We start from the raw sequence: 23,690 nt of genomic DNA, 5'->3' as shown, positions 1-23,690 counted from the left end.
AGGCGAACTGATGCACTGATCCTGCCCATGAATCACACCCTCGCAGTCCCAATAAATAAGACACCGAGGGGCGTTGTGTGGGTCAGGGCGGCCGCAGAGGCGCAGCCAGCCAAACAATGATGCCAGAAGACGGGCAGCGCTACCAAGGGGGTTGCAGCGTGTCATTACAAAGGAAAGTCACACCACCGGGACGGTTAAATGGTCACACAGAGGACACATTTCAGACGTGTTTTCAGTTCCACATGTGCGAGGAGAATACGTTTCTGAGCCACCTTGCACACATGCAGCATTACTGCTGTTCAAGGTAGCTGTAAAACATAGAAACACCTGGGGAGGGGGGACAGGTTCCCTTCAATTTCAGTTCTTGTGTCTGCGTGGCTTTTGCAGGACACGTTGCCGGCTACACAGCAGGGGAACAGCTGGCGGTGCTGAACCCCACTGACACATTGGCTGGTGTTTTTCTCTGTGCAGCTAGCACATCTGGGCAAAAACTGGCGGTGTTAGAGCCCAGGGTCAGCAGGAGGAGCAGGGGGAGCGGAGTGTAGGCCGAAGCCTGCACTCGAGCAAGTTGAAAGGAAACCTTTAACCCCCCCCCCCCCCCAGGCGTTTGTAGCTGAAAGAGCCATTGTGTACAGCACTAATGCTGGAAAAGGTAAACTTAGCTCTTTTAATTATGGTCCTTGTACATGCGGAACCTAACATTTATGAAATGTGTCTCCTCACAGCGTTAAACCGTCCGGTAGGTGGAACTTTCCTTTGTCGTGTGACGCAGCACAGCCATCATTTTTACCCCCTTGGCGCCGTGCGCCGCCTCCTCAGCGTTGTTTGAATCTGTCCCGGAGCCTGCGCTGTTAGGTTAGCCCTTGGCCATGCACACATGTTGCGCTGCCCGTCTTCTGACCTCATTTGGTGTCAGGCTGGCTGCGCCTGTGCGGGTGCGCTGGCCGAGATCCCGCCTCGCAGTGTCGTCTAATGTAATCCCACCGCGGGCCTGTGATCCGTGCCCGTGCGCAGTGCATATCCTCTCCTCTCACTCCCCTCCCTACGGCTTCTTTTTCAGACTGTGCGGTGTCACGGCCGTGGCATGCTATTAGGGACCAGCTGACATCGCACAGTCTGAAGAAGCCGTAGCCGTAGCCGTAGCCGTAGCATTACTGCTGCACAAGGTGGCTCCTTCAGTAACAAACGCCTGGGGGGGGGGGGGTCAGGTTCCCTTACATTAAACTTGTTGTGCCTGCGTGGCGGTCGCAGTACACGTTGCCGTATACACAGCAGGGGAACAGCTGGCGGTGCTGAACCCCACTAACACATTGGCGAGGTGTTTGGCTCTGTGCGTACAGCACTTCTGGACGGCAACTGGCGGTGTTGGAGCCCAGGGACAGGTGGAGGAGGAGGAGGTTGGAGGAGGTTGGAGGAGGTAGGAGGGATTGCCACACACACAGCAGGGGAACAGCTGACGTTACTGAACCCCAATAACAGAGGAGGGACTGTTGACTGTGCGTACAGCACTTCTGGACGGCAACTGGCGGTGTTGGAGCCCAGGGACAGGTGGAGGAGGAGGAGGTTGGAGGAGGTTGGAGGGATTGCCACACACACAGCAGGGGAACAGCTGACGTTACTGAACCCCAATAACAGAGGAGGGACTGTTGACTGTGCGTACAGCACTTCTGGACGGCAACTGGCGGTGTTGGAGCCCAGGGACAGGTGGAGGAGGAGGAGGTTGGAGGAGGTAGGAGGGATTGCCACACACACAGCAGGGGAACAGCTGACGTTACTGAACCCCAATAACAGAGGAGGGACTGTTGACTGTGCGTACAGCACTTCTGGACGGCAACTGGCGGTGTTGGAGCCCAGGGACAGGTGGAGGAGGAGGAGGTTGGAGGAGGTTGGAGGAGGTAGGAGGGATTGCCACACACACAGCAGGGGAACAGCTGACGTTACTGAACCCCAATAACAGAGGAGGGACTGTTGACTGTGCGTACAGCACTTCTGGACGGCAACTGGCGGTGTTGGAGCCCAGGGACAGGTGGAGGAGGAGGAGGTTGGAGGAGGTAGGAGGGATTGCCACACACACAGCAGGGGAACAGCTGACGTTACTGAACCCCAATAACAGAGGAGGGACTGTTGACTGTGCGTACAGCACTTCTGGACGGCAACTGGCGGTGTTGGAGCCCAGGGACAGGTGGAGGAGGAGGAGGAGGAGGTTGGAGGAGGTAGGAGGGATTGCCACACACACAGCAGGGGAACAGCTGACGTTACTGAACCCCAATAACAGAGGAGGGACTGTTGACTGTGCGTACAGCACTTCTGGACGGCAACTGGCGGTGTTGGAGCCCAGGGACAGGTGGAGGAGGAGGAGGTTGGAGGAGGTTGGAGGAGGTAGGAGGGATTGCCACACACACAGCAGGGGAACAGCTGACGTTACTGAACCCCAATAACAGAGGAGGGACTGTTGACTGTGCGTACAGCACTTCTGGACGGCAACTGGCGGTGTTGGAGCCCAGGGACAGGTGGAGGAGGAGGAGGTTGGAGGAGGTAGGAGGGATTGCCACACACACAGCAGGGGAACAGCTGACGTTACTGAACCCCAATAACAGAGGAGGGACTGTTGACTGTGCGTACAGCACTTCTGGACGGCAACTGGCGGTGTTGGAGCCCAGGGACAGGTGGAGGAGGAGGAGGTTGGAGGAGGTTGGAGGAGGTAGGAGGGATTGCCACACACACAGCAGGGGAACAGCTGACGTTACTGAACCCCAATAACAGAGGAGGGACTGTTGACTGTGCGTACAGCACTTCTGGACGGCAACTGGCGGTGTTGGAGCCCAGGGACAGGTGGAGGAGGAGGAGGTTGGAGGAGGTTGGAGGGATTGCCACACACACAGCAGGGGAACAGCTGACGTTACTGAACCCCAATAACAGAGGAGGGACTGTTGACTGTGCGTACAGCACTTCTGGACGGCAACTGGCGGTGTTGGAGCCCAGGGACAGGTGGAGGAGGAGGAGGTTGGAGGAGGTTGGAGGGATTGCCACACACACAGCAGGGGAACAGCTGACGTTACTGAACCCCAATAACAGAGGAGGGACTGTTGACTGTGCGTACAGCACTTCTGGACGGCAACTGGCGGTGTTGGAGCCCAGGGACAGGTGGAGGAGGAGGAGGTTGGAGGAGGTAGGAGGGATTGCCACACACACAGCAGGGGAACAGCTGACGTTACTGAACCCCAATAACAGAGGAGGGACTGTTGACTGTGCGTACAGCACTTCTGGACGGCAACTGGCGGTGTTGGAGCCCAGGGACAGGTGGAGGAGGAGGAGGTTGGAGGAGGTTGGAGGAGGTAGGAGGGATTGCCACACACACAGCAGGGGAACAGCTGACGTTACTGAACCCCAATAACAGAGGAGGGACTGTTGACTGTGCGTACAGCACTTCTGGACGGCAACTGGCGGTGTTGGAGCCCAGGGACAGGTGGAGGAGGAGGAGGTTGGAGGAGGTAGGAGGGATTGCCACACACACAGCAGGGGAACAGCTGACGTTACTGAACCCCAATAACAGAGGAGGGACTGTTGACTGTGCGTACAGCACTTCTGGACGGCAACTGGCGGTGTTGGAGCCCAGGGACAGGTGGAGGAGGAGGAGGTTGGAGGAGGTTGGAGGAGGTAGGAGGGATTGCCACACACACAGCAGGGGAACAGCTGACGTTACTGAACCCCAATAACAGAGGAGGGACTGTTGACTGTGCGTACAGCACTTCTGGACGGCAACTGGCGGTGTTGGAGCCCAGGGACAGGTGGAGGAGGAGGAGGTTGGAGGAGGTTGGAGGGATTGCCACACACACAGCAGGGGAACAGCTGACGTTACTGAACCCCAATAACAGAGGAGGGACTGTTGACTGTGCGTACAGCACTTCTGGACGGCAACTGGCGGTGTTGGAGCCCAGGGACAGGTGGAGGAGGAGGAGGTTGGAGGAGGTTGGAGGAGGTAGGAGGGATTGCCACACACACAGCAGGGGAACAGCTGACGTTACTGAACCCCAATAACAGAGGAGGGACTGTTGACTGTGCGTACAGCACTTCTGGACGGCAACTGGCGGTGTTGGAGCCCAGGGACAGGTGGAGGAGGAGGAGGTTGGAGGAGGTTGGAGGAGGTAGGAGGGATTGCCACACACACAGCAGGGGAACAGCTGACGTTACTGAACCCCAATAACAGAGGAGGGACTGTTGACTGTGCGTACAGCACTTCTGGACGGCAACTGGCGGTGTTGGAGCCCAGGGACAGGTGGAGGAGGAGGAGGTTGGAGGAGGTTGGAGGGATTGCCACACACACAGCAGGGGAACAGCTGACGTTACTGAACCCCAATAACAGAGGAGGGACTGTTGACTGTGCGTACAGCACTTCTGGACGGCAACTGGCGGTGTTGGAGCCCAGGGACAGGTGGAGGAGGAGGAGGTTGGAGGAGGTTGGAGGGATTGCCACACACACAGCAGGGGAACAGCTGACGTTACTGAACCCCAATAACAGAGGAGGGACTGTTGACTGTGCGTACAGCACTTCTGGACGGCAACTGGCGGTGTTGGAGCCCAGGGACAGGTGGAGGAGGAGGAGGTTGGAGGAGGTAGGAGGGATTGCCACACACACAGCAGGGGAACAGCTGACGTTACTGAACCCCAATAACAGAGGAGGGACTGTTGACTGTGCGTACAGCACTTCTGGACGGCAACTGGCGGTGTTGAAGCCCAGGGACAGGTGGAGGAGGAGGAGGTTGGAGGAGGTAGGAGGGATTGCCACACACACAGCAGGGGAACAGCTGACGTTACTGAACCCCAATAACAGAGGAGGGACTGTTGACTGTGCGTACAGCACTTCTGGACGGCAACTGGCGGTGTTGGAGCCCAGGGACAGGTGGAGGAGGAGGAGGTTGGAGGAGGTTGGAGGAGGTAGGAGGGATTGCCACACACACAGCAGGGGAACAGCTGACGTTACTGAACCCCAATAACAGAGGAGGGACTGTTGACTGTGCGTACAGCACTTCTGGACGGCAACTGGCGGTGTTGGAGCCCAGGGACAGGTGGAGGAGGAGGAGGTTGGAGGAGGTTGGAGGGATTGCCACACACACAGCAGGGGAACAGCTGACGTTACTGAACCCCAATAACAGAGGAGGGACTGTTGACTGTGCGTACAGCACTTCTGGACGGCAACTGGCGGTGTTGGAGCCCAGGGACAGGTGGAGGAGGAGGAGGTTGGAGGAGGTTGGAGGAGGTAGGAGGGATTGCCACACACACAGCAGGGGAACAGCTGACGTTACTGAACCCCAATAACAGAGGAGCGACTGTTGACTGTGCGTACAGCACTTCTGGACGGCAACTAGCGGTGTTGGAGCCCAGGGGCAGGTGGAAAAGCAGAGGAACACAATGTAGGCCGAAGCCTGAGAAAGTCGAAAGGGAACCTTTAACCCCCCCCAAGGCGTTTGTAGCTGAAAGAGCCAGCTTGTGCAGCACAAAAGATGCAAAAGGAAAAGGTGGCTCTTTTCATCATGCTCCTTGCAAACACAGAACTAAACACTTTTAAAATGTGACCCTGAAGCCGTGAAACCGTCCCGGAGGTGGGACTTTCCTTCGTAATATGACGCAGCACAGCCATCATTACTACCCCCCCGCCGCCGTGCCCCGGCTCCTCAGCGTTGTTTGATTCCGTCCCGGAGCCTGCGCTGTTATGTTATCCCGTGGCCAGGCACACTTAGCGCTGCCCATCTTCTGACATCATTTGGTGTCAGGCTGGCTGCGCCTGTGCGGCCGCGCTGGCCGAGAGCCCGCCTCGCAGTGTCTTCTGATGTAATCCCACTGGGGGCCTGGAATCCATGGACATGCGCAGTGCATATCCTCGCCTCTCACTCCCCTCCCTACGGCTTCTTTTTCAGACTGTGCGGTGTCACGGCCGTGGCATGCTATTAGGGACCAGCTGACACCGAACAGTCTGAAGAAGCCATAGGGAGATGAGTGAGAGGTGGAGGTTCAGATATGCACTGCGCATGTCCATAGATCCCAGGCCCCCAGTGGGATTAAATCAGAAGACACTGCGAGGCGGGCTCTCGGCCAGCGTGGCCGCACAGGCACAGCCAGCCTGACACCAAATGATGCCAGAAGACGGGCAGCGCTAAGTGTGCCTGGCCACGGGATAACATAACAGCGCAGGCTCCGGGACGGAATCAAACAACGCTGAGGAGCCGGGGCGCGGCGCCGGGGGGGTAGGAATGACGGCTGTGCTGCGTCATATTACGAAGGAAAGTCCCACCTCCGGGACGGTTTTACGGTATCAGTGGACACATTTTATAAGTGTTAAGTTTTGCGTGTGCAAGGAGCAAAACCAAAATAGCTACCTTTTTCCTTGTGCAGCATTACTGCTGCACAAGGTGGCTCTTTCAGTAACAAACGCCTTGGGGGGGGGGGGACAGATTCCCTTACATTTCAGTTGTTGTGTCAGCGTGGCGGTCGCATGACACATTGCCGGCTACACAGCTGGGGATCAGCTGACGTTACTGAAACCCAATAACACTGGGTCGTATGTTTTGACTGTGCAGACGGCACTTCTGAGCCTCAACTGGCGGTGTTGGAGCCCAGGAATTTAAGTTCAGGTGGTAGAAAGATGAACACAACAGGAGACCTGGATAACGTATACAGTGACCTAATTATTTAATCAGGAGGAGGAGTGGCAAATTCCTGCGAGATCCAGGCCTTGTTCATTTTCAGGAAAGTAAGCCGGTCAACGTTATCGGAGGATAGTCGCATGCGACGGTCAGTTAGTACACCACCTGCAGCACTAAAGACACGTTCCGATAATACACTGGCCGCAGGGCAAGACAGCACCTCCAATGCATACTGGCTTAGCTCTGGCCATGTATCCAGCTTTGAGACCCAAAACTTGAAAGGGGAAGAGCCGTCTGGGAGTACAGCAAGAGGGCAAGACATGTAGTCTGTCACCATCTGACGGAACCGTTGCCTCCTGCTGACTGGAGCCGTCTGTGATGGTGTAGACTTTTGTGGGGGGCACAGAAAACTGTGCCACAGTTGGGCCATACTGGTCTTGCCTTGGGCAGAGGCACTGCTTCTGCTCCCTCTTTGTGCAGAGCCTCCACCACTGCCTGGACGCACTGAGCTGCTTTGGAATGCACTAGCAGCACTTCTCTCAGTTGGAATGGAGAAGATGATGGAACTGACCAGTGTGTCTTGGTACTCCCGCATTTTTCGCTCCCGGTTCAACGGTGTGATGAGGCTTTCTACGTTGTCCCGGTAGCGAGGATCGAGGAGGGTGAACACCCAATAATCAGACATGTTGAGAATGTTGTCGATGCGGCGGTCGTTTCTCAGGCACTGCAGCATGTAATCCACCATGTGCTGCAGACTGCCAACTGCCCAAGAAACGCTGTCCCCAGCTGGAGGCGTGATCTCTGCCCGCTCGTCATCACCCCACCCTCGCTGTACACACTGAGTACTGGACAATTCGGGAACTCCCTCCTCTGGACGGATGTCTTCCTCCTCCATTGACTCCTCCTCATCCTCCTCACAAACTGTCCCCTGCCTACGCGTTTGTGAGGAACCACGTGGCACTGACTGTCCAGAAGATGATGGAAGTGGTGAATCCTCATCCTCCACCTCTTCCACAACATCATCCCTTAGCGCTTGCAGTGATTTTTCAAGCAGGCAGATAAGGGGGACAGTCATGCTGACTAGTGCATCATCTGCACTCGCCATCCGCGTGGAATAATCAAAGGGACGCAAAACCTGGCAGACATCCTTCATAGTGGCCCACTCTGTGGTTGTGAAGTCTGTACGGCGCTGACTGCGACTTTTTTGCGCCTGATACAGCTGGTACTCCATTACAGCTTGCTGCTGCTCACACAACCGCTCCAACATATGTAACGTGGAATTCCACCTGGTAGGTAGGTCACATATGATGCGATGTTCCGGCAGGCGGTGTCGGCGCTGCAGAGCCGCAATGCGCGCTTTTGCCGTGCTGGAACGCCGCAAGTGAGCACACTCTAGGCGGACCTTGTGCAGCAGTGCATCAAGATCCGGATAGTCCCTCAAAAAACTCTGCACGACCAAATTGAGCACATGTGCCAGACATGGGATGTGAGTGAGGTTGCCGAGGCCCAGGGCTGCCACCAGATTTCGGCCATTATCACACACTACCATGCCTGGCTGGAGATTCGCTGGCTCAAACCACACATCGCTCTCCTGCTTGATGGCATTCCAGAGCTCCTGCGCTGTGTGGCTACGATTCCCCAAAAAAATTAATTTCAAGACGGCCTGTTGACGTTTGGCCACGGCTGTGCTCATGTCGGTCGTAACAGGTACACGTTCATCACGGGTCCATGTGGAGGTGGACTGTGACGGCTCCTGCAGCGATGATTCTGAGGAACTGGTGTAAGAGGAGGAGTCAATGCGTACAGAATGGATTCCTGCAATCCTTGGAGTGGGCAGGACACGTCCTGCGCCACTCGCACGGTCTGTACCCGGCTCAACTACATTAACCCAATGGGCAGTGAGGGAAAGGTATCGCCCCTGTCCATGTTGACTGGTCCACGCATCGGTGGTGAGGTGGACCTTGCTACTGACGGCGTTCAGTAGCGCGTGTTTTATGTGTCCCTCCACATGCTTGTGCAGGGCAGGGACGGCTTGCCTGCTGAAGTAAAAGCGGCTAGGCACATTGTACTGTGGGACTGCCAATGACATCAAGTCACGGAAGCTGTCAGTCTCCACCAGCCTGAATGACAGCATTTCCAGTGACAGAAGTTTGGCAATGCCTGCAGTCAGAGCCTGTGCTCGTGGGTGGTTTGACGAGAAAGGCCGCCTTTTCTCCCATGCCTGTACTACCGATGGCTGTAGACTGGGCTGGGAGTGTGTGGATGACTGGGAAAGTGGTGCTGCGGGTGGAATTACAGCGGGTCTCTGGACAACAGGGCCAGAGGTTCTTCCACGGCGATCCTGGGAGGAAGCCGAACCAGCTGCGTGTGAGCTAGAGGAAGAGGCAACACGAGCTGAAGAGGTGGTAGCTGCCGCTGTTGGTTGGCCTAGCTCTTCAGTGTGTTTGTCTAACTCCGCCGGGTGCCTGTTGCGCACATGTTTCCACATGTTGGAGGTATTGAGGTTGGCGACTTTTTGACCTCTTTTGATTTTTTGATGACACACCTTGCATCTGACATAGTAAATGTCATCTGCAACTGTGTCAAAAAAGGACCAGGCACTGCAAGTCTTGGGAGCCCCCCTTTTGACTTTTGGAAGAGACATGCTCCTTACGGGTGCCAAAGCGGAGGCTGCAGGATCCGCAGTCTTCCCCCTCCCTCTCCCTCTTTGGGCCGTACGGGGAATCTCTTCCTCAGAGCTGCTCCCACCACCTTCCTGTCCCTGACGCCAAGATGGGTCAAGGACCTCATCATCTACACTACCCTCTGCCCCCAACTGCTCCTCCTGGGTAGTCTCAGCAGCAGAGCACGCACCAGTAAGTGGCACCTGAGTGTCATCATCAGCTGATGCGGCCTGCGAGGTGGTGACCGGAGCCACTGGCCCACCCGCCTCTTCAGAGGAAGACAGAAAAAGCTGTTGGGCATCACTGCACCCTGCCTCTTCTTCCATTTCTCCAATGCTGCTTGGCTGGCCCCCTGTTTCCAAGCCAAGAGATGATTCAGAGAACAGAAGTAGAGACTGCTCCTGTCCTGGGATCTCTGTCTGCCTGGGCAATTTTGCAGGTGGTGAAGAGACAGATGGCTGCTCTCCAGTGCTCTGTGTCTGAGAGGATGTGGCACTAATGGAAGTTGATGCATTAGCTGCCATCCATCCCACAACGGCTTCAATTTGGTCTTCACGCAGCAGCGGTGTACGGCGCTCGGCGACAAAGCTGCGCATGAACGACTGTTCCCTTGTGAAAGTGGGTGCTGATGACTCACCGGTGCCCGCAGCAGGCACAGAATCCCCACGTCCCCTCCCTGCTCCGCGCCCACGCCCACGCCCACGTGCCTTACTCACTGCCTTCTTCATCTTGGTTGACTGATAAAGATAAGCAGAAAAGTACTAACGGCTTTGTGTGCTTATTCCTGAGCAACTCCTCCTAACAGGTATAAGACACACTAATTTTCTAAAGTGTGGACTAGACTTGAATATGAGCTAATGTGGCCTACACAAATGTAAAGTGGTGTAACTGGTGTGTTTGGTGAACTTTATTATTTATTTATTTTTTTGGGGCTGAACTGACAACGGATAGAGCTGCAATCACACGGAGACCGTGCAGACAGCCGTAAACGGCGCTGCAAGGCCCAAAAACCCTCCTCTACTTTATCCTATGTAGTGTTTTTCCACAAATTAGCTGGAGACGGGTGGAAAGACACTAATAGGATTTTTTAAAATAAATTAGCAGCAGACTACACTACTTTGAAAAAAAAGAAAATTGATTTGGCGGTATGACGCAGTGAAAAACCCTGAGCTGCAGACAACCAGGCTACGGCTGCTCACAGACTACAGGGCGAGCTGCAGTCACACGGAGACCGTGCAGACAGCCGTAAACGGCGCTGCAAGGCCCAAAAACCCTCCTCTACTTTATCCTATGTAGTGTTTTTCCACAAATTAGCTGGAGACGGGTGGAAAGACACTAATAGGATTTTTTAAAATAAATTAGCAGCAGACTACACTACTTTGAAAAAAAAGAAAATTGATTTGGCGGTATGACGCAGTGAAAAACCCTGAGCTGGAGACAACCAGGCTATAGCTGCTCACAGATTACAGGGCGAGCTGCAGTCACACGGAGACCGTGCAGACAGCCGTAAACGGCGCTGCAAGGCCCAAAAACCCTCCTCTACTTTATCCTATGTAGTGTTTTTCCACAAATTAGCTGGAGACGGGTGGAAAGACACTAATAGGAATTTTTGGAAAAAATGTGCAGCAGCCTGCACTACTTCAAAAAAAAAAAAAAAAAGGACAGTATGAGGCAATGAACCACCCTCCCTGAACTGAATACAACCAGCTATGGATGGCCTATGTGGCTGCACTCAGACTAGAGAGTGGGCTGCACTCACACACACACACACACACACAGACCTTGCAGATCGCTGTGAAAACAGCGCTACAAGGCAAAAGCAAGGTGAATAGTAGGTGAACACAGCGGTTGCTAAATTAGCCTTTGGAAAGCACAAAGAAGCAAATCGCTATCTCTAAACTGTCCCTCAGTCAGCAAACAGCGTCCTGTCACTAACTGAATTCACAGCAGAGTGATCGCAAAATGGCGCCAGCGACTTTTAAACTGCATCATGACATCATTTCAGCAGCCAATCACAGCCTTGCCAGTAGTTTCATGCCCTCCATGCTAAACAGGATGTGCCCACACTTGGAATCTTTCTCATTGGCTGAATTTCTGAATTTTGAATCATTGAACTTCCGATTCCGGTATCCGATACGCGCCAAGTATCGGAATCCCGGTGTAACAGGCCAAAGTAACCCCGTCCCAGATTAACCCCGGGTATAATTTGGCCTAGGCCAGAGTATACCCCGGGGTATAAACTGGCCTAGGCCAAACTATACCCAGGCATAAAATGGCCTAGGCCAAACTATACCCCGGGGTGTAAAATAGCCTAGGCCAAACTATACCCCTCCAGGCCACATTATACCCCCCAGGGTTAAAGTGGCCTAGGCTACATTTAACCCTGGGTATATTTTGGCCTAGGCCAAACTATACCTAAGGATGTAAAACAGCCTAGGCCAAACTATAACAGGCCACACTATACCCTCAGGCCAGACTATAGCCTTTTACTGGTTGCTATGGGATTTTACATGGCCACTTTATCCTAGCAACGCCCTGGATACGGTTGGAAAAGGGGTTTATCTACCTTGGGGGGCACCCTCACAGCACTGCGGGGAAGCCGGGGAACCCTTTTACTGGTTGCTATGGGATTTTACATGACCAATTTATCCTAGCAACGCCTTGTATACGCTTGGAAAAGGGGTTAATCTACCTTGGAGGACACCCTCACAGCACTGCGGGGTGGGTGGGGATCCCTTTTACTGGTTGCTATGGGATTTTACATGGCCACTTTATCCTAGCAACGCCCTGGATACGGTTGGAAAAGGGGTTTATCTACCTTGGGGGCACCCTCACAGCACTGCGGGGAAGCCGGGGAACCCTTTTACTGGTTGCTATGGGATTTTACATGACCAATTTATCCTAGCAACGCCTTGTATACGCTTGGAAAAGGGGTTAATCTACCTTGGAGGACACCCTCACAGCACTGCGGGGTGGGTGGGGATCCCTTTTACTGGTTGCTATGGGATTTTACATGGCCACTTTATCCTAGCAACGCCCTGGATACGGTTGGAAAAGGGGTTTATCTACCTTGGGGGCACCCTCACAGCACTGCGGGGAAGCCGGGGAACCCTTTTACTGGTTGCTATGGGATTTTACATGACCAATTTATCCTAGCAACGCCTTGTATACGCTTGGAAAAGGGGTTAATCTACCTTGGAGGACACCCTCACAGCACTGCGGGGTGGGTGGGGATCCCTTTTACTGGTTGCTATGGGATTTTACATGGCCACTTTATCCTAGCAACGCCCTGGATACGGTTGGAAAAGGGGTTTATCTACCTTGGGGGCACCCTCACAGCACTGCGGGGAAGCCGGGGAACCCTTTTACTGGTTGCTATGGGATTTTACATGACCAATTTATCCTAGCAACGCCTTGTATACGCTTGGAAAAGGGGTTAATCTACCTTGGAGGACACCCTCACAGCACTGCGGGGTGGGTGGGGATCCCTTTTACTGGTTGCTATGGGATTTTACATGGCCACTTTATCCTAGCAACGCCCTGGATACGGTTGGAAAAGGGGTTTATCTACCTTGGGGGCACCCTCACAGCACTGCGGGGAAGCCGGGGAACCCTTTTACTGGTTGCTATGGGATTTTACATGGCCACTTTATCCTAGCAACGCCTTGGATACGCTTGGAAAAGGGGCTTATCTACCTTGGGGGCACTGTCGCAGCATTGCATGGAGGCTGGGGAACTCTTTTCCTGGTTGCTAAGCGATTTCAAATGATCAATCTAAGGTACTTACACCATGTAAAACCCTATAGCAAGCAGGGTGCCCCCAAGGTAGATAAACCCCTTTTCCAAGCATATACAAGGCATTGCTAGGATAAAGTGGTCATGTAAAATCCCATAGCAACCAGTAAAAGGGTTCCTCGGTGTAACAGGCCAAAGTAACCCTGTCCCAGATTAACCCCGGGTATAATTTGGTCTATGCCAGAGTATACCCGGGCATAAACTGGCCTAGGCCAAACTATACCCCGGGGTGTAAAATAGCCTAGGCCAAACTATACCCCTCCAGGCCAGATTATGTAACTAATCTGGGGTTAAAGTTGCCTAGCCCAATTTATACCTCTCAGCTCATATTATACCCCAATGAAATCATTTGCATTGAGTGATATACACAAGAATTACTTAATGCTTCAACATTTTATTGAGAAACCAAACTGACAATTCTTAAAGAGTACCTCCCACTATACAAAACTTTTGCCCATGGCAAAAGTAGTTGTAAAGGGGGGTATTTGTAATGCATATGCATTACAAATACCCCCCCATTTTATAGTTACCTTAGGGGGGCTGCCCGATTACCCCCCCTCGCTAACCGCCGCTGCCCGTCTCCTGGTAGACGGGGTCCCCCTCCTGCCGCTAGGTGGCGCTGCCTCTCCATGCGCCGACGTCACAGCCAGGCGCCATAGAGGAGAGCGGCACCTGGCTAGTGCCGTTGGAGCTTGTAGAAGCAGAGCCAGCACCACCTAGCGGTGGGAGGGGGGGCAATAATTTCTCATTAGCTATAAGTCACTTATCATGCAATGCAATTATCTGGGGCAACAAATCGCCCAACAGTCATTCTGTGTATTATGACATTTAGTCTAGCATGTCCTTGCTACCAAATTAACGTTTAAAGCTAAACACTGATAACAACATTGAAATGATCGTGCTTATTTTCAAGATACAGTGCATGTTCAGTTGTTGACTGCAGATTGAAGCTTGCAGGATATGTCAACCAATCCATGGAGTCACCGACGTTTGTGTAGATTATTATGTCGCAACTCAACAGATTCGCCGTGGTCATGATCTCTGCATCAGTTGCCCAGACTCCATCACGAGAGATTCCAGAGATGTTCACATATTCATTCACATTTTGGTTCAAGTAGTCCTGTAGTTTTTTTGTCAAGTCAGTTTTCATATGGTGGATGACTTTATCTCTGAGAAGGGAACCCCTTTTCCAAGCGTATACAAGGCGTTGCTAGGATAAATTGGTCATGTAAAATCCCATAGCAACCAGTAAAAGGGTTCCCCGGCTTCCCCACAGTGCTGCAAGGGTGCCCCCAAGGTAGATAAACCCCTTTTCCAAGCGTATACAAGCCGTTGCTAGGATAAAGTGGTCATGTAAAATCCCATAGCAACCACCTAAGGGGTTAACCACCTATCCTTAAGTGCTGCGAGAGTGCCCCCAAGGTAGATAAACCCCTTTTTCAAGCGTATTCAAGGCGTTGCTAGGATAGAGTGATCATGTAAAATCCCATAGCAACCAGTAAAAGGTTTCCCCACCCACCCGCAGTGCTGCAATGGTGCCCCCAAGATAGATAAACCCCTTTTCCAAGCGTATCCAAGGTGTTGCTAGGATAGAGTGATCATGCTATATCCCATAGCAACCAGTAAAGGGGTTCCCCACCCACCCCTCAGTGCTCGTCAGTGCCCCCTAGGTATACAAAGCCCTTTTCCAAGCATATCCAAGGCGCCAAGACAACGAGCTGGCACGAGCAGGGCTGAAGATTTCATGTCACATGTGACTATAGGGAGGGGGTGGGGCTTAGAAAGGGAGATCCCTGGCGTCACCAGAGGTGGAGGAGCTTGAAAAGGAGCAGTGCCCGATGGGAGGGGGAGCTGTGACCTAGAAGAATGAGCAGCTTTCCCTCAGCTTACCCTGGGGGGTATAATCTGGCCTGGAGGGGTATACTTTGGCCTAGGCTATTTTATACCCCGGGGTATAGTTTGGCCTAGGCCAAAGTATACCCGGGGTATAATCTAGCCTAGGCCACTTTAACCCCGGGTATAGTCTGGCCTGGGGGTATAATCTGGCCTGTTACACCGGTATCGGAATTCCGATACCGCTAGTATCGGCCGATACCCGATACTTGCGGTATCGGAATGCTCAACACTAGTCTCTACATGTCCTAATTTCTGCCATTTCTTTCTTTCTACATGCATCAGAATGTCTTCTTCGGATTCTTCATCTGGTGAGGAGTTTCGGCCAGGATAGTCGGAAGTGGAGCGTGTCAGTGAGGTGAGTACTTGCCTCGTCAGATTGGTAAGTATTCACTGTCACATTGACACATGTGACAATTTGTTTTTTTCTGTTTTATAGAGCTCTTCTACTGCGGCTGAGACAGGGCAGGAGCAGCGGAGTCAAGGTCCGGTGGAAAGGCGGCAGCGGGTACGTATACAAGGCTGACTGTCCTCAGTGTATTATTCTTGAATCTTCCTTTCTTTCCACTCGTATTTCTTTACTTTTTTCTTCTGGAATCCTTTTGTATGTTGACTTTTCTATTCATGCCATTTCTCAGCATCTTTTTTCTTTCTTTTCCTTATGTAAATTGAGCAAACTTTAATGACTTTCTTTAATTTTTAGGTTTCACAACGGGAGGATGACCTAATCGAAAATGACCTCCTTATCCGTTATGGACCTGGTGGTTAGGAGCACCCGAAATGACCTGATGGTTAAAATGGAAAAACCTGGGACAAGCTCTGAGGAAGTGGTAACTCTACTGACCGCAATCCCTAATCCTATCACACACAATAGAAATAGCCGTGGAGCGTACCTAACTCTCCCTAGACGCCTCTTCACAGCCTAAGAGCTAACTACCCCTAAAGATAGAAATAATAGCCTACCTTGCCTCAGAGAAATTCCCCAAAGTAAAGGTAGACCCCCACAAATATTGACTGTGAGTTAAGAGGAAGTAAAAAACACAGGAATGAAACAGATTTTAGCAAAGGAGGCCGAATCTTCTCTAGACAGACAGAGGATAGGAAAGGGAACTATGCGGTCAGTATTAAAAACTACAAAAACCACGCAGAGTGTGCAAAAAGACCTCCACACCGACTCACGGTGTGGAGGTGCAGCTCTGCACCCCCAGAGCTTCCAGCTAGCAAGGAAATATCATAATAGCAGGCTGGACTGAAACAAAGCATGTACTGAAAAATATATTCAAAAACCGATGAACAGCAAATGGACTAGCGCGGACTTAGCTTCTGCTGGAGTAGACAGGTCATCTGAGAAATCCAAGAGAGATCTGAACCAGTACTGAGACATTGACAGCTGGCATGAATTAACGACCTGGGCAGAGTTAAATAGGGAAGCCAGCAGCAGCAATAAACAAGGGCAGCTGAGAAAGCCAACCTCAAAGATCAGCAGTTCCACTTAAAGCCACCAGAGGGTGTCCAAGGACAGAACTCACCAAAGTACCATTCACGACCACAGGAGGGAGCCCGAGAACGGAATTCACAACACTTATCACCCTGGTCCAGGAGCGAGTCCCGTTGTGGGACACCCGGGATCCACTGCACTTGAACAACATCATGATCGAGCGGTTATAGAATGAGATGGCCCAAGCGATGTGGGATGGCTGGGACAGCGCCCCGACACGGGTCCGAGCTGCATTTGGTAAGTATTGCACTGCAGTGTGAAGCAGCAGAGACCTTGGTCGTGCTCACTCGACTGTGTGTGATGAAAGAAACTCTCAGGAGTTTCTCTCATCACACACAGTTGTGTGAGCAGGGCCAAAAGTCCTTTTTCTGACCCCATTTTTTTTTAACAGTATCCAAAGTCAAAACACGTTGGCGTTCGATGAAGGACCGCTTCAACAAGGACCTGCGTCAAGAGAGCCGTGTTCCCAGTGGTTCAGGAGCAAGGATCAGACGCTACAAATACCATCGAGTACTGTCATTCTTAAGACCGGTCCTTGCCCAGAGAACGTAAGTATTTATCACGTGCATTAGGTTGTATTGTATTGCCATAATCTGTATTTTTAAATTCCACAGGATTTTGCGTCTGGTAAATTTTTGATATTCCTTTTCTTTTTCCTTTTTTCACAGCACATACAGCTCAACTGTCGGCCCAGGTTCTGGAGCGGTCCTTCATCCGACAGCCACAGACCCGTCACAGCCATCCAGCAGCGCAGCAGCAAGTGGGCCTTCCACACTAACTGGAGACCAGGGAGCTGGTCCATCAGGTCTTCCCCTTTCGCAGTCCTCTTCCACTGCCCCCTTTTTTTTGGGCTCATCCTGGCAGCGGCAGAGGGCTTCGGACAGGTCACTCATGCCCGAGTTTTTGCACTTGAGCTCAGTTTTACACGATGCGATCAAGGCTTTGGGTGACCGAATGGATGCTTCGCATAACCTTTTAAATGCACGTATCCAGGAGGTCAGCAAAAGCCTTGATCAAGTGAAAGCCGATCTCCAGAGGCCAGCACATCATTTTTTTAATCAAATTGAGCAGGGCATGTCGGAACACCTTACTCCTGATCTCCAGCTGAGTGTCATGCAGGCCTGCAATGCTGCTTACGTGCAGGCTATGCAGCAGAGTCGGTATTTTCAGCAGACAGTGGGGGCATATCCACCTGTGCCTTCACTGTCACGCTTGATGTCGACCTCTGCTGCATACCACTGCACAGCCACCTCAATTCCTTCCACAGCCGGACACCACTACAGTACCACCACCATGCTGAGTGCAGTTGGACATCCCACCGCCACCACCATGACATCCGCTGCTCCTGCTTGGACCTCCTCCACTGACACCACGATGCAGCAGGACCCTGGCATGGCCTTCCGTACCGCCTCCTCCACGATGCAGCAGGACCCTGGCATGGCCTTCCGTACCGCCACTTCCACAATGCAGCATGGCCTTCCGTACCGCCTCCTCCACGATGCAGTAGGATCCTGGCATGGACTTCCGTACCGCCACCTCCACGATGCAGCAGGACCCTGGCATGGCCTTCCGTACCGCCTCCTCCACGATGCAGCAGGACCCTGGCATGGCCTTCCGTACCGCCACCTCCACGATGCAGCAGGACCCTGGCATGGCCTTCCGTACCGCCTCCTCCACGATGCAGCAGGACTCTGGCATGGCTGCACGCTCTACGAGCAATATGAACTCTGGCATGGCTGCACGATCTTCGAGCACTATGGACTCTGGCATGGCTGCACGATCTATGAGCACTATGGACTCTGACACAGTGCAGCCGGACCCTGACAGATCACCCACCACCACGCCACGCCATATGAGCTCACCAAGACCTCCCACAACCAGGCAAACAAAAAAGAAAACACAAAAAAAACAAAAAACGAGGACTCTTAGCATTCCTCCCCCTTCACCTCCCAATGTGTCTGTAATGTCAGGTTTGTCTCACCGTTCCAGTGCATCTGAAGCCTCTCATGTGTCAAGCCCCATCCCAGAACTTCCAGACCCTTCTAGTTTCATTGCCCCTTCTCCTGCCACCTCTGCATCGTCCACGGTTAGCCAGGCCTCAGTACTTCACACCCCCCGTTTACATCACTCTACCCCAAGCCGGCGCAGTAAAAAATAATTTCTTTCCAGTTGTTAACAAAATAAAAAAAGTTTGATTTGCCACAATTATGTTTGGTTTATTGTGTCTTCTGCCGCCGGCAAACACGCCGTGCGCCATGAGACTTCGTCACACACTAATTTATTGGGCCACATCATATCTCCTCTAGTTAAAAATAAAAAGACTGCAGCTTTATGTGTCTTTAGTATACAGATATGAGGTGGCCCAAAATATATTACATGTATCTCCATAATCTCTTTTGGTCTGTGCTTAGTGTGCCAGTCTGAAGAGAAAATGGTGGAAATACAGTGCAGACCTCTACTGAACAGGTCAGGTGTAAAAAAAAAATTAGTTATGACACCTGACCTGTTCAGTAGAGAACTGCCTTGTATAACCACCATTTTCTCTTCTTATATTACACACAACTTGAGTTACAATGGTGGTCACACACTACATATCTATGCTCACATGCACAGGTGTCAGAAATAGTGAATTCATGAGCCTGTATACTGTATGTTTATCATGAATTCATTATTTCTGACACCTGACTTGATGACTATAGATAGTGTGACAGTGATTGTCTCTTCAGCTTGTGTCCAATGGATACAGGAGAAGAGAATCATGACGCAATGACATCAACAAGCTTACCAATAAAGCAACATGGCTGCCATTACTAGCAGTATGTGGCCATTGCTGTATAACAGTATTTGTAAGCCAAAACAAGGAGTGGAACAATTAGAGGTAAATTAGGATATTAACATTATAACTAGCACATCTGCTTTTAACACCCGCTCCTGGTTTTGGATTACAAAAACTGATATTAAATACAGATCACATACTGCCAGTTTTAGGACAGCCTGGGTTTGGAGAGGAAAAAGATAGGAGACACGGTCAACTCAACCAATACTAAAGTTTATTAATGAGAAATATTATAAAGTTTATTAATGAGAAATATTATTATCATTGTAGAAAATAACTGGTATATATCAAATTACAACTGGACTTTTACACTACATTGTCCTGCCATGACACACGTCCAATATCTGAATCAAAAAAGGCCGCAAATTGGTCCCGCATGTGGCCAACTGCTGCAGTTGGCCGCAGCGGGTGATGCTGGAAATCGGGCAGTGGGTGTGCAACTGGTTCATCCAGTTCAATGTTGGGTTGCTCCTTAACCATTATATAATTATGCAGCACCACACAGGCTTTGACCACCTCGTCGACTGTTTCCACTTTTAGATTTATGGCTGATGCAAGAATGTGCCATTTAGCAACCAGAATGCCAAAGGTACACTCTACAGTTCTTCGGGCCCTGGTCAGTCTGTAGTTAAAGATCCTTCTAGTGTGGTTCAAGTCCCGACTGGAATAGGGCTTCAGTAGGTTTTCACACATCTGAAAGGCCTCATCCCCAACCATAACAAATGGCATCGGTGGTCCTTGAGTGTTGGGAAGAGGTTGTGGGGGGGGAAATTGAAATTTTTTCCATACACACGGCGGCCCATATCCGAGTTCTTGAAAGTCTGCGAATCGTTGCCACGGCCAAAAGCTCCAATGTCCACGGCGATGAAGCGACAGTTCGCATCGGCTATTGCCATGAGCACAACAGAAAAATATTTTTTGTAATTGAAGTACTCCGATCCTGTTCTGGCTGGTTTGATAATGCGAATGTGCTTTCCATCCACCGCTCCTAAACAGTTGGGGAAATCACACACACTCCAGAATTTCTCCGCAATTTCTAGCCACATGTCCAAGGTGGGTAGGGGTATAAACTCATCCCGGAGTACATTCCACAAAGCCCGGCAGGTGTCCACAACTATTCTGGACAGGGTGGATATTCCAAGCCGGTATTGGAAGTGGAGGGATGATAAACTCTCTCCGGTGGCCAGAAATCTGTAAGAAAAACAAACACAAAAACCATTACAATCTATTCTTTTTATGGTGTGGTTACGCTAAAGAAAGAAAGGAAAATACCCAAAAAATACATGTCAGAAAACAGTAAATTTGGACTATCATTGGTTTAGATTTGGAACGTACCCTAATGTAACCAGCAGATGTTCCTCGGGTGGAATCGCTTTACGGAGCTGGGTGTCCTGTCGCCGTATGTCTCCTTGGACACGAGACAGCAAATCCAGGAATGAGTCTTGCGACATTCGTGTGTATTCCTGGAATTTCTCCGGGTTGGCATTAAGCTCGGCATACAGCGTGTGGTAGGCTCCACGGCTCTCACGTAGTTCGATAATGGGGTGCCTCCAAAAACGCCTACGTTGTCTCCTTCTCCATCTTTGGCGATTTCTGTCTTGCTCCCAAGCGAAAGCACAGGCAAGAAACAGTTTGAAGCTGAAATCCAGGTTGAAATAAAAGCTCTCCATGCGAAGATCCATCATGATACAGGATACAGTAGGAAACTGTTAAAATTTCAGTAGCCCTAGGGTCTATATATAGAGATCCCATAATACACGCCCTCTGTAGTCCCATTGGTGGTGTCCGGTTATCTTGATTTTTCTCTTGTGAAATTTCTCATCATGCGCACCAAAAATGCAAACGCAGGAAAAAACGCATGTAAATGCATACAAACGCGGCGTTTTTTTAACCGCATGCGTCAACGCATGCGTCAAAAAAACGCAGCGTTTGTACGCGTGTACATGCGTTTTTTCCACCACTTGCGGATGCGTTTTAAATGCTGCGGATTTAGACGCAAATGTGAAACTAGCCTTAGAATGCTAAAAGATATATCATAGCTGCAATAACAATCCCCTCATATGAAAAGGATTAGACCAGTACTGACACACAATGACCCTGATAAATATTCCAGCAAATATGCAAAATAACAGTCAACATAATATAAATGCATAGATGTTACCACATACATGCTACAACCCCAAAATATTCCAGTTTACAAAATGACAAATAGCGGCACAAAAAGATACAACCCCAAAATACATCATACTCATCTGACATAGTGCGGAACTTCATGCAGATAGCTGGAAAATGATGATAGCCTAGATCCTTAGAAGAAGAGAACAGGCTCACAACACACTCTTTTTCCTAACATTTTTTCTAGTCTTATCCGATATATTATTATTAACATTGACTAGTCAGATAGAGAGCCTCTATTTTTTTGGTCTGCTCTCTTGTACTTTTTTACAAGCCCGTTTTTTCCTAGGCAATTTAATTATAAGGAACAAATCCCGCTGTTGGGATTCTTTTATCATGTTCACTTAATAAAGGTTATATTTTAATAGGGGTAGTTTTTCTTTAGTAAGCCGTTAATTATTTACCCTTGCATATACTGAGTTGTAAGAAAAGTTAAACATTAGTAGACCCACACTAACTAATAAAAGTAAGAATCTGACCCTATCTCAGCAACAGCTCTCCCTACACTATCTGATTCCGGAGCTGAATGCGCCTAGCAGGGTGGCGTCAGGTCTCTTATAGACCTGATGATGCTGTGTAGCCAGCCAATCACTGTAATACCACAACAAAGATGGCTGCAGTATTACAGTGCATGGCAGACAATCCCTACATGCTGATTGGTGCTCTAAAAAGTGCCAAAATTAAAAGGAGGAGACCCAAGCTCCCGCTGAATAATCCCAGAAATACTCAGTTCTCGCCGAGTACACCGAGCATAGTGATACTCGGGCGAGTACCAAGTAGTGGTGAGCACATTTGCTCATTATTAATCCTAACCTATATATCATTGTGCTGTACAAGCACTTTGAAATTTGAAATTTACATTATTTCACAAAAACTTTCTTTCCTTTTATCTCAACTATTCAACTATTATAAAATGTTGAAATAAAGAATTTAAAAATAAATTATGGTAAGGGTATAAAAATGCTGAAGTTTGAAGGAGCCCTGTTAATGAACCAAAATTTAGAATACTGATAGCATTCAGCAGTCCTATTTTATGTACCATATATACTCGAGTATAACCTGAGATTTTCAGCCCACTTTTTTGGGCTGAAAGTAACCCTCTCGGCTTATACTCGAGTCATACCCAGGGGTCGGCAGGGGAGGGGGAGCGGAGCCGTGTAATAATACTCACCTGCTCCTGGCGCGGTCCCTGCACATCCCTGGCTCCCCGGCGCCAACAGCTTCTTCCGGTAGTGAGTGGTCACATGGTACCACTCATTACAGTAATGAATATGGACCCGACTCCACTCCCATAGGGGTTGAGCTGCATATTCATTACTGTAATGAGCAGTGCCATGTGACCGCTCACTACAGGAAGAAGCTGCCAGCATTGGGGAACAGACGTGCAGGGACCGCACCAGGAGAAGGTGAGTATAACTCAGTGCGATATTCACCTGCTCCCTGTTCCGCCGCTGGCGCCGCTGCATCTTCCATGTCCTCTGCAGTGACGCGCAGGTCAGAGGGCGCGATGACGCGATTAGTGCGTGCCGCCCTCTGCCTGAACGTCAGTGCATGGGACGGGGAAGACACAGGGCGATCGGCGGTGGAACGGGGAGCAGGTGAATATAGCAAGTGCCGGGGGTCTGAGATGTGAGTATGTAATTTTTTATTTTTTTAATCGCAGCAACAGCATATGGGGCAAATATCTGTATGAAGCATCTTATGGGGCCATGTGCAGCGTTATATGGGGCAAATATCTGTGTGGAGCATCTTATGGGGCCATGTGCAGCATTATATGGGGCAAATATCTGTATGGGGCCATGTGCAGCATTATATGGGGCAAATATCAGTATGGGGCCATGTGCAGCATTATATGGGGCAACAATCTGTATGGGGCCATGTGCAGTATTATATGGGGCAAATATCTGTATGGGGCCATGTGCAGCATTATATGGGGCAAATATCAGTATGGGGCCATGTGCAGCATTATATGGGGCAACAATCTGTATGGGGCCATGTGCAGTATTATATGGGGCAAATATCTGTATGGAGCATCTTACGGGGCTATGTGCAGCATTATATGGGGCAAATATCTGTATGGGGCCATGTGCAGCATTTTATGGGGCAAATATCTGTATGGAGCATCTTATGGGGCCATAATCCACATTTGTGGAGCATTATACGGGGCAAATGTGTCTATGCAGCATCTT

This window comes from Ranitomeya variabilis, chromosome 5 (genome assembly GCF_051348905.1).
Source record: "Ranitomeya variabilis isolate aRanVar5 chromosome 5, aRanVar5.hap1, whole genome shotgun sequence".
Taxonomy (NCBI): Eukaryota; Metazoa; Chordata; class Amphibia; order Anura; family Dendrobatidae; genus Ranitomeya; species Ranitomeya variabilis.
Note: the sequence above shows the minus strand (reverse complement) of the source record.